This window comes from Nothoprocta perdicaria, unplaced genomic scaffold, assembly GCF_003342845.1.
Source record: "Nothoprocta perdicaria isolate Ctin4 unplaced genomic scaffold, notPer1 scaffold_9, whole genome shotgun sequence".
Classification (NCBI taxonomy): domain Eukaryota; kingdom Metazoa; phylum Chordata; class Aves; order Tinamiformes; family Tinamidae; genus Nothoprocta; species Nothoprocta perdicaria.
Genome location: NW_020456198.1, coordinates 1,324,639 through 1,347,195, shown reverse-complemented (window position 1 = coordinate 1,347,195; position 22,557 = coordinate 1,324,639). Strand labels below are relative to the sequence as shown.

At 41.0% G+C, this 22,557-nt stretch overlaps 1 long non-coding RNA gene across 1 annotated transcript in view; it reads right to left on the bottom strand.

Annotated features, from left to right (window-relative positions):
- Positions 1 to 21,371, bottom strand: part of LOC112958603 — a 125,105-nt gene extending 103,734 nt beyond the window's left edge. Inside the window, exon 1 of the long non-coding RNA XR_003251457.1 lies at positions 21,247 to 21,371. This is a non-coding gene — a long non-coding RNA (uncharacterized LOC112958603). The remainder of the gene's footprint in view (positions 1 to 21,246) is intronic.
- Positions 21,372 to 22,557: the final 1,186 nt, after the last annotated feature.

Here is a 22,557-nt window from a genome sequence, read left to right as displayed (position 1 = left end):
AAAAAAAAAAAAAAGAAAAAAGGAAAAGAAAACCCTATAACTATTTCACCAGTAAGGTGACATTTGCAATAACATACACTTTTAAGGAACCGCAGGATACGACGTATCACTTACTTGCACAATCTGCCCCTGGACAGGCATGGTGGCTGCCTTGTGAAGTCAATTAGAGTTACACATAAGTATTTAAGCGCAGAATTTGGCTTCCAATGCCGCATGAAAGCAGGAATAGGGAACTATTGTGCCGCCTGCTTTTGCACAGCAGATCCCAGGGAGCTTTGGCTATGGATCCAGCATCGCGAGCCAATTTCAAGGGGAAAAAAAAAATAAAAGAGAGACTGCGACCCTTTCCTTTCTCTCCATTTTTGTAATCTCTCCCAGGCACAACTATTCCAGCAAGCGGCTCCCCTACCAGCCCAATATTTACACTAAACCACTAAAGGACTTGCTATTATAATGCTATCTCATTGATACAAGATTACTCCTGAACCACATCAAACCATATAATACTGTAAAAGGCAAAAGAGCCGTTTCAAGAAAGAGGCGCAGAATGGATTACTTTAGTCTCATTATTTAAACAGCACTTTTAGATTTATGTAAAAAGTCATGCAATGTTACAGTAAGTGTTTCTCCCCTGGGGGCAACTTAGTGTCTGTATGGATTAAATGTACAAGCATAAACACTTGTGATAGCTAATTGTACTCCTGAAAACATTGAATTCTTGCCATTTCTTATCCCACAAAATAAAAACTTTTTTTTTTTTAAGATAATAATCAATTTCATTTAATGTCTTCTAAAATCTTCAGAGATTTTCGCTGGAGACATAAAAAGTATTCAAACTCCTGCCCCTTTTAACTCTATTTTTGTCAAAGATGCACACACATAAAAACCCAGCAAAATATAGCACTTGCCACCTCATTTCATTGCAAAGAACATGAAAGAGTAATGAGACATTTTTATTCAAATGAAATTATAAATAATTTTTATCTTTTTTTTTTTCATTCAGCATGTTAAAACCCCACCCTGTAATGAACACAAGCTCAAAGCAATCTCTTCCAATGGACCATTTTACTTATTCAACAATTTCTTACCCAAATTACACAGGTATAATTATTTTGACACTGTAATGAAAAGAAAATGGGATTTGGGCACTGTGGGTTTATCTAATAACACTATTTCTTGCCAGACTTCACAGCACTGACAATCACAAAGAGCCCTGTCCATTCCAATAGGAAATATTTGATTTTACTGTAGGAACATTATTTATTTTCACCAACTTGCTATTATCAGAAAGGATATGATAGCTGAATAATAAAAATGAAATCAAGAAATTCTGGTGTTTCAAGGCTTTATTTTTTTCTGCTCTCACTTTTGACATTTTCTTCCCCTGGAGAGACAAGATAAAGTGCTGTCATAAATGGGTGACTTTTCTTGTCAAATGACAGATTTGATTCTCCATGGCAACCACAAATCAAGGTGCTAGTCTGAATTAAAGCTTCTCTTAAAAGGCGTCTTTATGTTTATAAAATGAATTTAAATTAAATGGGTATTAGGTACATTTTTTTTTTACCTCAATTTATTTATTGACTAAGGAGCTCTGTGCTGCATGTAACATATTTGCATTTTAAGGAAAGACAACATATTGTACTGGCAGATGCACAAACAAAGCAAGTTACAAGGTCATGCTACATATACTAGTTTACAGTACTATGAATGGTATACAGATGGACAGCAAGCAGTTAAGAGGTACTTAAATACTGGAAAAAGCACAAAAATTACCTACAGAGTAACAGATGAAGGAAATCTCTCCTCATTTCATAACACTGCTTTCTTCCCCACACAGTTAATAGAGAGTCATGTAATTGTCACAAACAGAATGCCAAAAAGGAAGGAAAAAAAAAAAGGGGGGGGGGGGGGGCAGAAAAATCAGATGCTTCATTCTGTGCCCTTATGCAATCTTACTATAGAGCATGATACACTCGTACAAATGGTTGTTACCATGACTTTCAAATATCCAAATTTATCCCAGATTTCTAACTTCAACTGTTCTAAAAATTCACTTTCTTGAGGTCACGGTACATCTGAATTTCTGTGCACAGGAGATGAGCTGGTGGATCCTTCCAGCCCCACAACTGACCGGCCTTGCTGCCACTCTCTTAATATATTGCAGAGGCAAACATACATTTCTTGGGGGTTCTCTTGCTCGTTTTTCCCAAAAAGATGGGGAAAAAAAATCTTTACAAATAATATGAGATTGAAATCAAGGTGTACGGAGGCAGCCACGCGGTGCTACGTAATATGGGAAGAGGGAGAAGGCCCCAGCTTTGCCAGGCTGCACGTTCGCCGCCCTTGTGAGCGCTGCCAAATTTGATTTTAAGCTTCCTGCAGTCAAAGGAGGTTTATGCAGCATTAAGGCAAGATCTCCTTGCCTGTTTCTTGAGTTATTACATGGCCTCTTATCCGAAACGATGATTTGAGGCTGCACTGGGAGCTCCCCCGGCTCTGCTGGAGCATCGTCCCAGTGCAGGGCTGCCTTGTTCTGTTCCAAAATTGTCACAAAAAGGCAGCAAAAAGTTATCATGTCTTGCTGTTCCACAGGCTTTTTGGGCCGGGAAATCCCACTTCAGGAGATGGGCACCTGCAAGTAGCACAAGAAGGGGCTTTTTTTGACTCAAATCCTCCACTGAAGCAAGCAGCAGGGCAGCGAGGACACGGTCAGGCCGCTCTGCATCGGCACGTAAACATTCACCATGTAAAAATCAGCGAACACTTGGCTAATGTCCTACTGTCTAAGTAAAAGCCTCATTAAAGCACGTCCAATCCGCAACAGAAATGTGCATTTTATAAGGTAAGCAACTGAATTTCTGAGATTTTTATTGCAAGAAAAGAAGCACCAGAACCCGCCTCTACCTATTTCACTCAACTCGCGCTGTAACCTGATCGTGATGTTTATACGTGCCCATCACGACGCTATATAAATTATGTCCCAAGAAAGGGTTTGAGAAAATAAAATATGGTTAACTTCAAACAACACCTTCAGTTCAACTCCTGAAAATCCTTGGCACTTCTTGCGACACACTTCTGGACATACTTGAGGTTAAGAGGCAGCCTCCTCAATGTCTAAATACTGCACTTAGAGAAAAATTCCCTACATAACTACCAGGCACAGGGAAAATTACAGGGGGAAAACACCCTTCCTGGGGCTGCCCAAGACCCACATTGGCAGGAGCATCTTCCATGGATGCTTGAGGACGGAGGGAAATTCTCACGTCCTGCATGGGGTTCATATGGAGACGATCAAGGTAGAGCAAAAAGGAAAGGTATTAAGGTAGTAACACATCTTGGTAGAAGAAAACGTGTTTTTCTAGGATTTTCATATCGGACGGGGGAACATTTCTGAACCAATTTCTGTCAAATACTAACTTTTGCAAAGTAACATCACCCACCTCCTCTGCTCTTTCTACTGGGTAGTATTTTACTTTATTAAGTCCAACTTTAGTACTGAGGGTAGCCATACCTCTCATCATTTCGATGCTGTGTGTTAGTTAGATGAAGTTTTTTGAGTTTTAGGATTTCACACTGACCCGTCTTAATAGAGATGGTTTGCTCAACACTTACGGAGGGAACAGCAGAGCCTTCAGAGTTATTTTTAGCAGGAAAACCATGCGACATACTTTAAAAAGTGAAGAGACAACCAAGAAAATCTTTGGTTGGTAATCACAGTCAGGAAATGCCAGCAAATGTTTTGAGATGCTAGCTGCAAATTTGAAAAATGTTAAAAGCCAGCTTTGCTACCTTTAGCAGTGAACTATAAAGCTAATCATATATATTTTTGGGGTCCTTAATGTGGGCCAGATGGAACTACACTACATATAAATAAAAAACATTCTCTAGCTCGTGGGCTGGTTTGAATTTTATTTCATTGGATAAATGTGGAAGACAAAGTTACCAAGTTTTATTCCAAGTAAACCGTGAAGCAATTAGCAGAAGTTCGAAGATGCATTTTCATCCATCAGATATCATTCTGCTTTTCAGATTTCGCACTGAAGTTTTTCAATTGAAGAAAAAAAATAAAAAAAAAAAAACCTATCAACTTGAGACCTCACTTATTTAATAAAAATTACTTGGAAGTAAGTTCACGTGTGACACCTGTTTTGAACTCCCAGGACAATTCGGGGGGTTTCTTACGGTTACATTTTTTCTGAATTTTGAAAGCAATTTTCCCCATCTGTTGTTTCATTCAAAATAACATAAATCTATGTGAGGAAACTTGACAATGAGGTATGAAACGACTTGATGCAAAGGCTACTAGACCTGCAAGGTAAAATAAACTACAGAGAATAATCTGGAACCCCTTTTTAAGTTGCAAAATTATTTACTTGTTCTGATTTGAGCAAACATAAAAGAAAACCTCTCCCAGGCCCCAGGCATTGTTACCGTCAATTAACTAACAATTCCATAAACAATAAAAGTATTACAAAAACAGCAGCACATCCCCACCTACACATTAGCACCAGTCAGCAAAAAAAAAAAAAAAAAAAAAAAAAAAAAAAAAAANAAAAAAAAAAAAAAAAAAGAAAAAAAAGAAAAAAAAACCCTACAAACAACACTTCCTACTCTCTCAATTCCCAAAGGAAACTCCACCCTAGCTGCTGCAATCAAAAATACAGATTTAACTGTGCCTGTAAGGCTAAGTGCCAATCTGAGGTGTTACTGAAGCAGGAGTAGAACAGCAGAACAGTTTCAGACCCGGGGTGAGCGCAAGTTAAGGAGTCCCTTGGTGCCCACTTTGGCCCATACTTTTATTTTCTGCACAGGTTTTGCTCCGGATTTAGGGATGCCGCAGAGGCTGGGGAAGGATGAGGATGCAGAGCGGGACTGGACCATGGAGGAGCCAGGAAGGTGGGAAAAGGCGACTTGCCACCTCCTTCTTCTCCTCCCTGCCTCAAGCCCACACTTGCCTCTTACGTGTTTCTCAATCACGTTTTCAAGTTTCTGTGGGTCAAGGCTGCGCTTACCTGGCATCCACACACCACCTACGAAACCAGCAGTCAGGCACATGCCATGAACATGCACCATGCTCGTCCTCGATTCACTACGAAAAGTCATTGTAAACAGAAATTTTAACTTTTTAAAATTATTTTTTAAATTAGATTCGGAAAGTTCTCAAAAAAATCTTGAGCTTTTTGTTGCTCTTTAAGTCACCTGCAAACAGTCTAGCTGAGATGCCCAAGCACAGGCACACCACTGTGGCAAGCATGGAGAGAGCTCCTCTTTAGAAGTTTGGCAAATTCTAAGTTAGACCAACACCAGCAACCTGCAGAAATGCAGTCTGATGGGCATAAATAATGCAAATATATCGAGCATCTTCAAAACAGGTGTTTTAAAGTAGGAAAATACCTGTTCGGCTGACAGCAGCCTAAGCCCCTATATCCAGTACACCTCCTCCGGAGTAGCTTTCCGCTGTCAAAGTTAGTAACTCTTTGTCCCCAAAAAAACAACATTATGGAAAAAATCACCATCCTCTAGGAGTTAATGCGGTACATTTGGAGAATCAATTCAGTCTTTAAAACTGCAAGATACAAGTATTTTAAACCTGTTTTAAGTGCAAGTTTGGATGCAAACTGAACTTTACATCTTTGGGGATTTCTTTACAAGAATAAGTGATCCAAGATGAGAATCTCCTTCAACATATGCACAACAATAATGTAAAAACAAAATGCAGAGGAGAGTTATTTACAAAACACACATGTACACAAATTATTTACCTTCATAACAATATTCTTCAGTTTCTTTGCAGATTCTGCACCACGAATGAAACTCTGTCCCAAAAGCAACTTCTTAAAAGATGTTTGTCAACTTCTATCATTCACAGGCACACAACAAAGAAAAACATGTATCTTTCTAATGAGATGCACAGCCCAGGACAGTTGTCATCGTCACAGCATTGCTGTTGTGACCACGTATTTCACTCCATTCAATACATAACAGGGAAGCTGTTTTAATCCAGCAGCCCAAGCAACATCCACATCAGCATTAATATAACTGATAACTGATCAGCATTAATATAACTGATAATTGATCAGCACTAGATGGTTTCCAGTGAGATAAAGGTTTTTCCCTCCCCATTTTTAAAAACACCCCCAGAGTTAGGAGACACAGTGGCAGAAGTTGGATCTGGTGCCTGCTTTCCCGTGCATCGGGTGCATCAACATCACAGTGCTGCATCAACAGCTCGCAGCGCGCAAGGGGACCATGAGACAAGCAATTAACAGGATTCGAGCTCCCCCAGTCTCGAGGTGCACGGCAGGTTCTGCTTCACAGACGGGTACAAACTCACGCAGAAACCCCACTGCATAATACAAAGACATCTGTGTTTACCAAAGTCATCATTATTGTTTAATGCGCATTCTTTACACCATTTAACAAATAACTTTAGCTCTGATGAACATGGCGATTTTCACAAAAGACTTTAAGAAAATAAAATATTCATATGAAATGCGGATCTGCTAACATGCACTAAGTAACAAAACAAGCACGATAAATTAAGGACATAATTCTGATCTCACATACTCTTACGCACGTTCAAAGAACATGGTCAGTCAGGGACTTGCTTGTAGAAACTTGCTTGTACATCTCTCGCAACACACCCAGCTCCCCATGTCACTGTTATTAAGGCATTTTTCCTCTTTCCACCCAGAAAACCATCACAGCCTCTGCAAACACAGCGTGTGGGGTGGTGCAAGCATGCTGCTTTCCCAGCCCATGCTCTTCAGCGGCCCTGACTGCTACCTGCTGCTCAGAGATGCACTCTGCTCATCACACACCTCCCCAGAGCGGCACCTTGGAGCTAAAAACCTGCTCAGGAGGGGATAAACAGCCCACCATAGGGCTCCATCAGTGGTGCATGGATGCACTTAAGCAACAAGAGGGCAACATCGCCCAGGCAAAAACCTAGCAGTAAAAGCCAAGGTTTGAGCACCGACCCTGCCATGGGGCATCCATCCCCACCACCACCATGATCCACAGTGGAGACTGCCACTGCAGCAAACAAGGGGATCAAAGCAAAGAGGGAAAACAAGGGGGAGAGGAAACCTTGCACTCACCCCAAATAAGAGGAGGGGAGCTCGGAGGAGGAGCCTGCAGAGGCAAGACCCCTGCTACATACCCGGTGATTATAAGATTAGTGTGTTTTTATTTAAGGCATTATCCGCTAACATCCCATATTACAAAAGTAGCACAACAGTATCGACAGGCTGTCAATATTAATAGGAGTGTCTAATGTTATATCAATACTAATTTAATTTCTGCTATCTGCAGGCTGCGAGGCCTTTCTGAAGAAGCGGAGGAACACGAAGGAGCAAGCCACGGCAGCCGCACAACAGGGGCACAAGCCATTCCTTTGGCTACTCCATCAGCTGTGCAGCACAATTATCCTGCTTTCTGCTGTTGTTCTTATTATTTTTCTTTCAAATAAAAACAACAAAAACACTTTTTTTTCATCCAATATTTAAAGATCTTCCTCACTTCCCTTTTTTGGTATTAAAAAGTCTTTGTAGAACAGCGTTTTTCCTAGCTATGTAAGCCCCGAGCCTAGACACTAAATATGTCACACAACAGCAATTATACATCAGAGGAATAACTCACCATTATGACACAGTTAAGGAGAGTTTCCCAACCAGTGAACAACCTGATTCCGTACAAAACTTAAGGACTCATTTAAAGGTTCTTAAATTTAAAGCTTGAAGCTCTTCATTTTACAGGTAAAATACATATTTTTAGTATCGACCAGAGACAACATTTCTTGAAGCCTTATATTTTAATGAAGCTTGAATAAATGTTCCTAAGTATGGACCCATATGGGCATGCCTCAGAAAGGCGTAAGAAGCTCTTGGAGGTGGGGAGGAGTGGATGGGGAGGACTCCTCGTCCACACAGGGAGATGCTCTATGAGAACACGCTCTCAACACCACCCCTGCAGTTCCCATCACCGCTAACAGGCTTTAAAAGAAGAGAGGAAGACAAGTCCACAATGACAAAATGTCAGGCTGAACAAAGTAACTGAACTAATTATGTAAACATTATTAATAATATTAAAATATCCTTTTTTGCATTTTCCTTTTGTGGCAGAATAAGCAGCATCTAAGAACTTGGAATTACCATCTAAGAACTGAATAAAATAGAAACTGCCTAAAACAAAGATACAGCATCAAAGGAGAATATTTCTCTTGCTTTAGCACATGAGTGATCCCAACCATACTTGCTACAAAGCATTAAATAGGAATGCAAAGGACAATATTCTTCTCTTTAAATACATTTCAGATAAGTGATTTATAGCTTTTAAACTGTGAAGGAAAAAAGTAGAAAAGAGGAAAGTAGTGGGGTAGGAAATTGGCTTACCTTCTGATACTCCGCGATGTGTGACCAGCTCCTACAAATGGGTGAATCCTCCTCCATCAGCTAATTAGATTTGCCCGTACCTACTTGTTCAGCTGGGAATTCCTCCCGTTGGGGAGCAGGCTACAGTGAGCCTACACCACTGCAAACATTTAGTTTTGATCAGCTCCTAATTTGGAATTACACAGATCAATATTAATTGGTGCTGGTGACGAAGTCTTGTCTGTCACCTTGCTTCCCAGAGAGAAAATGTGGGAAAACTGCCTATGGCATTTCCAAACCAGGGGACTGCCCAGCTACCAAACCACTTCCAGGCAAGTTGGCATCATAACCAGACAAGAATGTGAACAAGAAAAAAGAACAACCAATGCAAATGTGAGAAAGAAATAATGTAAGGAAAAAAAATGTGCCTTAGGAGAGTTAATCCAAGAGGATGACCATTCATTTAAAAAAATAAAAAGTTGGTATCAGACAAGGACTGCAGTAAGAGAAGTCGCTTCCTAGCAGGAAAGAGGGATTGCACAGCTTGCTCAGCGGGAATCCTGGGACCTCTCCTCCCTTCAAACTCGTGCATCCCTTATCCACAGGCCGTATCCACATCCCCTGCGCACAGCAGCCTCGATGCTGCTCACAGCTCCTGCTTGCTGACACGAGCCCTGCTGCAACCCAAACCTTTCCCACCGTACCCAGCTCCTCCAGAGGCAGGGATGGGAAGGCCACAACACACACAGTTCATCAGAGCGGCACAAGCCCTAGCTCATAACTCGCCTAACGAATGCCAGCCAGGAGTGATTTGTAGGCATCAAGGAGATTATTATTTTTTGAGAGACACTGGAAAGAAAGGAGGGGCACGAGCTTAAGGTGCTGTTGATGAATGAAGATGAAAAGAAGGTTTTAGGGTGAGAAGTGTTTGTCTAGTGTGACCTAAACCATTCAAACCTCATTTGATAGATGACGGACATTTATTCCCTGCTCTGTGTCATTTCAAAGTCTGGGCTTTATATTAAACAGAAAGTCTTTTCTTCATAAGTTTTTCTTCAGTTCTTCTTGGAGTTTAGCACACAGCAGAATATCTGAAAATGTAATTACATTTACTTTTTATTATAAAGTCACTAGTAGGTACATATTAGAAGATGCATTTTATTGTTTTTCATTATGTAATTGTGTGCTTCATTGCTTTTGGGATGTTTTCTCTTGTTGTGGGAGGCGGCACAGCTCAGGAAAACCATTTCTCCAGGGATGATCGGATAAGGGCAGGCTGCTGTACTCCTGACGAGGGAATGTGATTCGTCTGCAACGCCACCACCCATCCCTCCTCCTCAGAAGAAGAAGAAGGGTACAAGTGCCTAATAAAGCATCAGTTCCCTCTCTAAGGCACAGCAAAACCAGCTTTTCCAGCCCACAAGACTCATCATTAACCAGAAAAACCATCACTAAAAGTCAGTTGGACAAAGTCCACATGGAGGAGGCAGTGGCCACTGAGGGACCTCACCACCACCTTGGTGCCAGGCTGAGGATCCTGGCCAGATCCCCAGGGACGACCATTAGATCTCCTCCTTCCCACAAGTAAGGGAAACACATCTGCTCGCCACAGCAAAACATGCTGCCAACATGATATCCACATCCCACCGACTGCATATCCATAGCTACTGGAAAGCCTCCTTCCACTGAGGTGGAAGACAGCTGCCTACCCTAGATGCAGGACCCTACTATGACCTGCACTATAGCTCCAAGAACGGAGCAGGGAACGGCTTGGAGCTGGGTGGGAACGGCAGTAAGGGCTGCACAGCAGATGCACATCAAAGATTTGCAATCAGCCTATAACATTTGAGAATACAAGTGCTTTTCCCTTATTCCGCCTCAAGAAACATGTCTTCCCTCTGGATCTTGGTTTGCAACCTCAAGAGATGTTGCTATTTGGAAATACAGAGCCTATAATGAGGAATAGGCTTTACATGAGCTGCTAATGTCACAATTAGCTTTGAATACGACGGTTCCTCCTCTAAAAAGGCAAGATCATTCAGTTACAGATGTTTACATTTTAATACATTAAAAACAAACACATTATCCTAATAAATAATGCAACTAAACCATACTTGATGTGCTGTGCTCCTGCTTAGTATTCACATAAAGCATCACAGCATTTATTTTAACTGCAGGGTAGATTTATTCATTTATCACATCCATTCCTTTAAATGTGCCCCAAAAAATTGTTTTCTCAGTGCTTGCTCACTAAGATTGGTTTTAATATTGTTCTTTTAGGGAGTTCATTTTCCTTAGATTCCCTATTAAAAGAGAATGATGCAGATTCATCAAAACCTTATTTTTCCACCAGGACTCTTGATTTGCAGAGGAGCAAAAAGCATCCGATCCTTGTCCCTTGCCTCAGCTGAGGATACAACCTCTTCTCTGCATCCTACTTGGAGAAGAGGCAAATGTCTTTGGATTTGAGATGCTCTGGGTTGCCTCATGCCAAGTGCAGAGACCTCTCGCTAGTGACATGCCTCATCACTAACAACAGACACTTCCAGGAAAGCTAAGTCCTTGAAAACTCCAGAACTTTGCAGGCAAGGAAGCCTGGAATTATGTTCCATCAAGTAGCTCCATCTCACTATACTTTCAGAGTTTACAAAAAAAGATAAAAAATAAAAATTATATATAAAGTTTCTATTGAATTGCTCTCTACACAGCTGCATCTCTAATGAAGCCCCATAAAAGTTAAAACTTACATTCAGTAATCATATGCAATTGAAACATCATAAAATGAGAAGTCAAGGAACTGCATGTGGGCTGCAATGACTTGTCTTATTGTATTCATTCCCTTAATAAATATATCTTAAAAATAACCTCACAGTCACATTTGCAATATAATATAAAAATAACACGGATTCAAATTATTAAAAAGGTAATTTAATAGAACAAGAATTGAAATGTAGGACACTGGGCAACTTTATGCTACTGGAACAGGATGATTTTAGTCAACAACTATTTTTCTTTTTTGCATAATCTTTGCATTTATAATACTGCAACATCCATCTAACCTTGACGTTGCAGTCACCTTAGTAACAAACAAGTGTAACAGTCACTTATAATTGATACCCCAATAGGCTACTTGATCCAAGTAAAATGAAACACAGAGCCCCCTACTCCACTGCTTTTTTCTTAGTCACATACACATAGGCTAAAAGGATTCAAAATTAGATATATTCATACAGGATTAAATCTACACGACTGAACCACTTAATTTTAATTTAACACCAAATAGAAACAAATATAGCACCTTTAAAAGGCACCATGCTAAAAACAGAAGCACATTTCTGAAGTTCTGCAGCAATGTGTGCATGGTCCCAGAAAGACGCCACACACAAGAGCTCCCGGCACAGCACCAGCCTGCACCAGGGCTGCTTCCACAGCCAGGGAGCACAGCCCAGGTCCCAGGGGACGTGACAGCTGGCATGGGTTAAGTCTTGCTTAACAGCCCTTTTCAATTCTATTTGAGTATTCGAAATAGAAGAAAAAGGGCAGAGCACTCATCAGCGTCCAGGAAAGGAAGGGCCAGACCCAAAGGACCAACATCCTTTCCTTACAGAATGGTCAGGGCCAGATACTTTGGAGAAATGTATGAAAAAAAAAAAGCACTTAAGACAATTTTTCTCTGAAGGAAAGGGGCTGCTGTCTAAACCTTTGCTAACTGTATCCTAAAGCAAGAGAATTTACATTCCTCCTACCTTGTAAAAATAAGTACAACAAAACCCTTCCCACTGCAAGTATGACGACCATGGCCATGTGCAGGTACAACTTGAGAAAGCTTCTTCCAGTGCATGAAACTGCGCTCAGCAGCGGGGGGACTTCACCTCTCGGGCACTGTCCCAGCTGTCACAGCTTTATTAAGTCCCCGACGAGCGCAACGTAATTAGTGTCGCCTGAAATGCAAGGTGACAGGGAGTCACCGCAAATGGAAGGTGACAAGGAGTGCGGGAAGCAGCACGGGGGCACGGCAAAGGGCAGGCAGGCCTGAGGAAACCACAAAACCCAAAACAGGTTTGATGTGCGTTTTTGCAAGGGGGGTGACCAGAAGGGATCTTCCCAGGACAGGGCACCATCTGCACAGCGAGCACCCAGAACGGCCCAAGGACTAGCCCACCTGATGCTAGCTAGCAAAAAAAAATAAGAGAAAATGTCAAGAGGAAAACGGGGAAAAAAAAAAAAAAAAGAGAGAGAGAGAGAAAAGGAGAAAGAGACTTTTAGAAAGCTCTTCAGAGAGAAAGCTCTGTGGAGCAATTAGCTACGAATTTCTGGAGCCACAGAGCCCGATGCTGCGGCTGCCTGGCAGGCAGAACTCCCACCGATACCGATGGGAGGTCTGTGCACGAAATCGCTGCGGAAGGAGCCCCATCCTGCCAACGGAAACAAGGAGTTATCAAACGGAGACTAGTTACAAGTTCCTGCAACAACGTGCAAGTCTCCAACATGTGGCGTGTAACGTAGCTGTTGCCATGGTAAATATTCATGTTTAGTGAAAAGTGTTAAATCTTGTATCATAAGTTAAATCAGCTGCCAAGACACATTTTCACAAGTAGGGGAATTTTTGTCTTTTCAGAATGGAATGTTTTTCAGTTGACATTGATTTTTCCCTAAAATAAGTCCCCCAGAACGGAAGCCAATCACACGTGAGGCAGTCCAAGAACTGAATTACTCTACTCCTTCTCTGAATCATCAAGTGTTGTGTGTTAGTGCGCGCGTGTATGTACAAATGCACTGCAGCTCAATTAATCCCATACTATTATTCAAACGAGTGATTTTGCTATTTAGCAGGAATATTGAAAGGATGATTCCAATATAAGTCCCCCAGATATTTCATGTTTGAACTGATGAGACTTCAACGAGCAACCTTCCTAGAGACAGCATCTCCAAAGAAATCATCATGCTTAACTTTCCCTAGTCGTTTCACAAATATAAGATCGATCCAGAGCATGAAGTTGTATTATTTAGGTCAAAGAAAGAAACAGTAAGAGGTTATTTACTTGCTTTTATGGCAGTTTTAAAATAATTTCAGAGAGACAAGTTAGAATTAATTCAGAATTGGCTAAAAATCTCTGGTATTTCTGTTGATTAAGAACTATTGAAAAGAAATTTGTTAGTAGATCAAGATCTGCAAAAACACATCCTTCCACTCCTGGGCTATTTAAAATTGTCAAAATAGCCTTAGTGAATGGCAGGGTCCTCTTCACCAATGAGTTTCTTCCTGTTCCACAACTCTCTGCTTTATAATCCCAATTTGGAATTCACCTCAATGGCAACCTTGGAGCCGAGAGCTTCTCCAAACACAGATTCCTTTACACTTTATCCACTTCCAAGCAGCAGCAGCAGCAGCAGCACCCTTCCTGCTAAATTAAGCAACATTTCTGATTACTCCTGCTCTGCCCACTTATCTCTCCACGAGGGATCTGCTGCCCCCATGCCACAGAACCTCACCTTTGCTCCTCACCTCTCGTCAATGCAACTCAGACCTCCTCCTGCACTAAAAGTCTTATACGCAATTCAACAAACAAGCCTCTGCTAACTGTCCTATCTCTCTCTGCTGGAACCAGCTCTACCACGAGACTGAAGCATACTTAGCACTCTGAGCTGCTTTTTAAAAAAAAAAAAAAAAAAAAACCTCTATTTTATATGGTTGATGCACTCATTCTGCTTTTCTCTCCCTCCTTCTCTACTCCAGCTCTAAAAAAAGACATCCTCTGTGACACCTTAAAAAAAACCCTCCACTGACTTAACATGACTTACATTGCATGGGATTTTCAGCCCAGCCATTTGCTACTGCCACAAACACAATTAGGAAGCCACGGAAAGAGCTTGCAGAAGCGATGAACACTGCAGAGATAAAACGGAAAGCTTTTACCTGACAGCTCTCAGGTTAGGGTTCTAGGTTTCCCTTGGATCTAATAAAGGGAAAAAAAAAAAAAAAAAAAAAGGGAGGCATATTAAGGAGATATGCAGTTTCACTGTTCTAAATACTAAGCATGGCTTTTTTTCATTTTCCTATAAACAGATTTTTCTTACCATCATTTCTAGGTGGTTGACTATAGATGGTTAAAATCTTGATATTAAAAACATTCAGAGCATTATTGACAATTAAAAAACAGCTTTTAAGCATGCACAATAATGCCTCTCTTGCTTAAAAAAAATATAATATGCATATCCATATTACCATCATAATAAGTGCCACAGAATGACATGATATGATTGAGTATAATGGCTCCAAAGGAGCCATTATGGTCGATCAGTAAATAATACACTTTTGAAATTGTCTAACTACATATTTACACTTGTCAGCTCTTGTACACTTCAGTGACAGAATTTAAAAGAAACACTGTAAAAATCTCTAAGAACATTAAACCACAAAAACATTACACTGAAGTAATGCTAAGGTTTGACTTAAACCCACAAAAACACAGAAATTCCAGGTTCAGGCCAAATCTCTGAAAATGACACCATATTCAGCTCAATTACAGCATATACGCTGCCCAAGTATTTGCGGATGTCTTGGCAAGGTGGGCGATTAAGGAGGAAGACACTGGAAATAAGAAGTGGGCATGAAAGCTGGAGACACCTTGGGCGAGACACTGCAGGGGAGATGCGGTGGCTTAACCTTCAGCAAGGCATCGCTGTATTCCACCCAAAAAGACCTGTTTATTCAGAGAATAATGTCAGTTAAATTGAGCAGCGTTGGCCCTCCTTTATTCAGGAAAGTCCTTGCTGAAAACTTTGCCACACTGAAACACACAGACACACACAACCCAAAACACTGTTAGAAGCAAAGATGGGTATTCTCCTCGAGTGAAGGTCTTCCAATACCTCCTTCCTCAGATTTATCTGTTCCCCAGCTTGAGAGCTAAAGCCATGAAGACTGGACTTGGTAGACTCAAAGTTCCCTGAAGACGCAATGGCCAAGTCCCTACCAAGAAGACAACACTGCTAGGTTTCACATCCAGCTCCCGCCTCGACCAGCCGATGACAGAGCAGCCTCCCAATACACTCAGCATCTGGCGTTTTATAGCCACTGTATATACACAGGACTTTCATGACAAACAACTCTGTATTCAATTTCCTTGTATATCTGAAAGAGAGAATGATTTCTTAAGGCTCTGTCAAAAAGCAATGCTAATGAAGACAACCAAAAAAAAAGTCTATTTTTCCCTAAGGAGCAAGGGCAACAAGCTAATGCATTTGTACTATTGAGCACCCAATGCCTGTATCCACCTACAAAAGGAGCTCTTGGGGACATCCCTCTAAGCTCCCAGTCGTGCCTGTGCTCCCTGCGGTCGGCATCTCTGTCTCCTATGACTTCCTTAAGAGAATGTGATCTGCAATTGGCTCCTAGTGCTCTAGTTTCTCATTTCATAAGTCCTCCCTGGAGATGTTTGCTTTTGTCTAGATATCATAAACCATGTCATAACTAAGAGTTAATGAAAATCATGTTGCCTTGCACAGCTTCTGTCTCCTCTGGGAACGGATGGGGAGACTGGTCACTGCTGTGAGTGCTTGGGATGGTCTGGAGCAACATGCAACACCCTTCAATTCCACAGCTCCAGCCATGTGGAATATGTTCCAGTTCCTCCAGAATCCATGACCGGATCAAGGACTTCATCCTCAGGGCTTAAATGCAAACAGGCCACTCCTGCATGGAGAGGAGAGGCCCAGGAGAGACAGATGCTTAAGAGCAGCAACTCCCGTTTCCAGGTAACTACCTAAAAACCAAGACCTTCTTGCCCATAATCTGCTGGTGGGAACATGATGAACGTTCCTGCTCTCTCCTCTCCCTGCTGCCTTTTTAAAGCTCTCAGACTGCTGCAGAAGAAACGAGCCTGCCTTACTCTGCCTGTCTCTCTGCCACCTTCGTGTCTGGGAAGGTGCTGAGAAAATGTTTCAGCTCCTTGACACTTCCACAGCTTCCATTTCCTGTGGCCCCCTAAGGAAAAACGCTACATCTCCCTCCCGCTAGTTATAGCATTAGCAGGGAATAGCTCGCTGCAGAAAGGATCCTCTGCTCTGAACACCCCAAAGCGTCTGAACAGCAGCGGTGAGAGCTGGGACCACGTTGGGTGCATTCGGCAACTAGCCAGCAAAGCTCGAACCGCGCTTGGGTGCCAGCACCGTCTGCCCACTGAGCTTACTTTAACCTGCAGCGAGCAGTTTTTTGGCTTTTCTGGGTGCGTTTCCTAATTTGAAGTTAAAACCTGCTGAAATTCATGCCTCCAGACACAACAACGCCAAGGAAAAGCAGCCTCCTGCTCCCCAAGAGCAAGCTTTGTCAGCGCCGCTTTGACACAAAAAATCTGTTTCCTCAGTTATGTCTTCTTTCTTACCTATTTTAGACATGATGGTGTGAAAATATAATAAAAGCTCATGGAAATAAATTAGATGAAGCTGGAAAAGTAGTTCTTTGGAATACATTTAGAGCCCTTGGCTCACAAGAGCTTTAATAAATGAGGAGCCCCTTGCATGGAACAGCCTGCTCGTGTCTGACCATCCATTTGCCCCTTGCAAGTCAGCTCTTCCCTATTCATCAGCCTGAGCTCTCAGAGCATTTGCATTTCTATCTCCAGCAGCAAGCTCCAAAAGGAGAAGAACGGACCTTTTTTAGGAAAAAACTACCCATAACATGAAACTGCTTCAAAAATCAACGTTGCATCAATATACTGGGTCTCATGAAGCACCATCATTTTATACGAGTTAATCCTACACATTCACATGAGGTCCAAACTCCAAACTTCGTATTACTTGACATATTATCTGTGCCACTCCTAGCTCAAAATACATTTTTAAACATCCGTTGAAGACGAGTCATTTAAATTTAAGCAAGTGCTTAATCATTCTACCAAGAGACAGCAGAGACTTGCAGACAAAAGCTCTGTTCAGTACTTACAAGTCACCACTATCACACAACAAAATCTTTCTCTGTTAAATAATTTATATGAATAATTGAAGTTTTTTGTATGAGGAAACACATTACTTGAAAAAAAATGTCCAAGTGAATCGTTATATTCCTAGCAAAAGTCAGGGCCAATTCTACTACCACAATTCCACACTCAATTTCATAAATACCAAGAAATTAAAAATACCACTAATTTGGCCCCTATAAAACTCTAAAAAAAAGCCTTCATCTTAGGTGAAGAAAGATTTTTGTACTTAAATAGCGTGAAATTCCCCTTTCTACTGACGATGAAAAATGCCCCTTGATGCTCCATCTCCTTCTGGACATATCCAAAGTGAAAATAATTTTCAAAACTAATATGTATATGGAGTAACATGGTTAACATTATCGAATGAATTTAGATCCACCTACACAGTATAAATAGATCCAGATAAACTGTCACTTTCAGCAGAATTCATTAAAATAATGTTGTATCTTCCTTGTTAAATGTAATTTTTTTAATTGAAATTTAATCTTACGGTATTATTTGGTAGATTTTTAATTGACATTTGCGGTAATTAATTGGTAAGCATTACAGCTTTGTCTGAAGAATTTAAAACTAAATTTGACATCGAGATTGGCCAGCCACTGCTGTGAGGTGCCTGCTGGGAGCATTTCATCATCCTCCCGGCCCCTCCTGCCGCTCATAGGTGGGAGATGATGGTCCCTTTCTTACAGTCATGAATTACATTACTAATGTATTCCATTACCACCACGCAAATGTCATGTTAATTCCTGATCATCATCAAGTCAGACAATGGTTTCCACGCTGGCAACTAGCCAATTAGCTATGTGGAAAAATATTCAGCCAATTATATAACTTGAATTAGGTTAAGGACTCAAGAGAAAGCAAAATAAAGGCTTTGAAAATACTTCGGAGATAAAATGTAAGTTGACACTGTCTTCATGTGCTCTAGCCGATGTTATACAATCTGATAGGCAGCTGCCAACATTCATAACTGTTTATTAAATCTAGCCTCTCTTTATGGTGGCAGCTAAGATCTGTATTTTTACCAATATTAGGTTCATTGTGTTATGAAAAAAGACCAAAATACTTAGGAGCATTCACACCAGCTTATAAAACATATTATGTAGTATATTAAATTGTTAAAATTACTTCTTCTCTCCTCCCCCGACCATGTAGAAAGTTCCACAGGCAGAAAAGTTTATGGAAAAACAAGTCACTGACGTTTGCCAAGAGACAGGGTGATGCTCCGAGGACCACAGTGGTATCTCCATGATGCCAGTCTGCAGCACGACAATGGGCTCTGTCCCCAGATTTGGAGCTCACATCCCACAAAAGAGAAGTAAAAGGTCTAATGGAAAGGCCAGCAGTGCTGCACAAATACAAATGGTCTGTCAGAAAAAGGGCATTTTTCCAGCACGTGCGTTAGTTGGGCACGTGGGCTACGCGCTTGGAACTCTCCACAAGGCCGGATTTCTCGTGCCTCCCCATTATTTTGATTTGTTCTGTTCTTTAACACAATTTATTTTACAAGCATGGTTCTCTCCAATTTAAAAATGTACACAGCACCATCTCCTCAACTTTACAAACTTGTAACAAGGAACAATTTGTTAAAACCTTTTACCATATCTTTCTGTCTCATTTTCCTGGTTGTTGCAATGAGGCAATTCACTGTTCTGGCTACTTACCCTAGACGACCTTTGCCAGCCATGAAACGGTATACAACTAGATGCTCTGCCTTAAATAAAACTCTTCTTCTTCTAAAGGTCCTACTTATTCAGTTAACACAATCAACAGAAACCACATTTGGTTGCTCAATAAGCTGGAAACTTCTCAAACCTGCACGGCTGTGAATGAATTCCTGACATCATCATAGACTCTCAAGTGGGGAACAAGAGAGAATATTGAGAAGTGGCTCTTACTGCAGCTGCAGAAAGGATCACTCCTTTACGCTGAACTCTCAAGGAAAAGGAGAACAAAAAGTAAATTAGCTCAATGCAGCCCCTCTACAGTCAGTAGATCACCAGGCAACTTACCATCTTTGGATAATTACGGCAGAGGGCTGATAATACACCAGGGTTAAGAACACTGTAAGCACCCATTTTGGCCAACTGCTCCTTCCCAGCCAGCTTGCTCCATGCTTGTCCTTTTCTTATTATTATTTTGTGATTTTTAAAAGCACCTAGAGAGTCTAATGCATTCAGAAGATATTTTGAAGTGTTCATGCAACATGGAAATTTTAAGATTATTAGAATTAAGTGAGTTTCATGAGGAATAACACGAATCTTTTCCTCTCTTCAAGCTGGCATCTGGAAGGAGTTAATAATCCTTCCTTGTCCTTTTCCAACACTGAAGCCACCCAGAAGACAGATTTGTCTTCAATTCGTCTTTATACAGAATGCCAGTCAGTCACTTCTCCCAGATCTTCATAAATCAAGGTGCTATATCAAGAGATGGCTTCAAAACACCCCAGATCTTCCACGTGCTGCCACTGAGAGAAGAAACAGCCCCACTACAGGCAGTGCCAAGGGGCTATCAGAGCGCCAGGTCATTGCCCATGCTACACTCAGAGCAGACTAGATCTTCAGCAGACACTTCAGCAGTACAACTTGGACACCAGATATTATCTATAATAATTGAAGTAGTAAGGAAACGCATTGGCTGTTTTAAATAAAGGTATGTCCCTTGTATATAACCCTACATTTTCTGAATACATATTGTGAGAACAAACAAGGAATTAATTAGCTGACCGCCACAATTATGGTCAACTGATCCATGTGCTATAAAGTCATGAGAAGTGTTTGCATCACTGGAGGAGTCGGAAATTGCTCCCTGTTTGGGGAACATCATCATGTAAGCAAGGTTGGTAATTCAGACACAAAGGAAACGGTAAGGATCCCTCTCTTGCATGCACACTTCAAGCTGCCATATGGGTTTATTCAAGTGTTTACTACACCAGTCGGTAAAAATTGAACAGCTATTATAATCTTTGCTAAACGACACGGTAATTATGTTACCTCTGGAAAAAAAAAAGAGAGAGGGAAGAAACTTTAAAAAAAATCACAATTCACTGAGGTGTGAATTTCTGTTTTTGTAATCTTTGTATTTAAATGCATTTTCTAATATACAGAGGGATATTAAATCTGTAACAGAAACCTGATTTTTTTCAAAAAAAAAATTTGTTCACCCATTTCCCATGCAATTTAATTACCCATATTTCCTAGTTTCTAAAGACTCTGACAGATCTTCTAATTTTCCTGTAAAAAAAAAAATCAAGGAAAAAAAAAAAGAATAGATATGGGAGGACTTCTCTCACTGTTCTTCCAACACCACCATTCTTGCACCTTGCCCACACTGAAGGGGCATGAGCACGTGAGGGGACAACTCTCCTGTGTACTGGTGACACCATTTTGTCACCGGGATAGACGTGCAGCCAGTGGCAGAGTTTGTTATTTGCTGGCAATGGCTCCTTCGAGAGAGCAGCCTCCAACACGTGGCAGAGAAGAGGCCCCTTCGTATTCATCTTTCATCATTACACGAATTGTCCACGTAAGATGAGCGGAGGCTGCCTGCGCACAAGGGTGCAGCGCCAGGAGCATCACTGAGCTCCAGCTGCACCAAAATCTTCAAGTTTTCATCCAAGATTTGAGGGGACCAGGAGAAGAAAGGAAGAGAGTGGGATTTTCCCCCCCCCGTATTGATATATTTGATATTGCTCATATTTCCTAACAATGATTTTTTTTAATGAATAATGATAACCAGCTTTTAAGTACATACAAAAATAACAAAACAACAAAAACAAACACATCAGATTAAAGAGAGTAAAGGTGGGGGAAAGAGAGAGATATTGTCAAAAGAAACAACAACAACAAAAAAGTTCAGAGTTACTAAAAACTTGGGATTTGACAACTCACTGGTTTTACTTGCAGGCATCACACATATCCATTCATGGCTCAGAGCAAGCACGGGAAAGGACTGAAACCCTTATCATGGCAAATGTGTCTGGAAGCTGGAATCGCTCAGGAAAAAAGTGTTCTCAGGAGTCTGAAAGACAAAAACATGTTCAATTTTTTTCACTTAGTTAGAATTCTATTAAAGCCTACCATTTTACTTTGAAAATAAAGGACAAGTTATAAATGAGGTGAGCTTTATAATAATATTGCTACATATCAAACCTGATCATACAGAAGATTTCTTTGCTTTAAATAATACTGAAAATTGCAACATAGAGAAAGATTTTTAGAGGTGCTGTTTTATCAAATTTGAAATTTGCTCTTCCACTAGGTATATTTATTTTTGTTCTAAATACCAAAATTCATCTATATGAAAATTCATATTCTACTACAAATCATTGGAGTATTTCAGAAAATTCAAACACTCTAATCTACTTTGCATTATGAAAATAAAAGATCTTTCAATCTTTGAAATATTTACTCATTTTCTCCCGATCAAACCTGAACAAAATGTACAGCAAAAAGAGTATTAAAGAAATACGCTTTTTTTTTCCCCCCACAAACTATCCACGATTGGTACATACAATACTAATCCTAAATACAAGCAGAGGAGTTCCTGGAGCTGTGATATACAAACTTGCACTCATTAACCACTTGGGACTCAACCAGCAGCTTCATAGTCTGAACTGGAGTAGGACACTCCAGGGCTTAGTGGATGCATCAACACCCAAGGGAGCATCTGGTTTCTGGGCTGCTTCACCACAGCGAACTGGGAGCAAAGATCTCAAGAGGAGAAAACAAAACTTTCCACCAGACGGAAAAGTCCTGAGGGACTGGGGTAGAAAAACACAATAAAGGCAACAGTCATGTGGGATCGTCCTTCTTCACCAGGTCTCTCCCTCCACACTGACTCAGGCTGGTGGCTGCCCTGTTCTCCATGCATCCACCTGTGCAAAAGCTTGACCCTCAAATGCTGGTGGAGCCAATCATTTCAGCAAACCACTGCAGTCTTCCTGAGGAACATCTGGAAGTTTCTGTCTCAACAACTCCTGCATGAAAATTCCTAAGGAAAAAAGGTACTTCTCTAGCCTCAGAGCCTTCTCCCCTAAATGGAAGAGAATGGCTCAAGGAAGATCACAAGTGTAGGAAACCTAAATACAGGGATTATGCTACCCTGCTATAAGACTGCTACACAATAAAAATAAATCCAGAAGGGTTTTTATACAACATTTATGCTAAGCCTGACTCCTTCTCAGAGACTCTGGAATACCT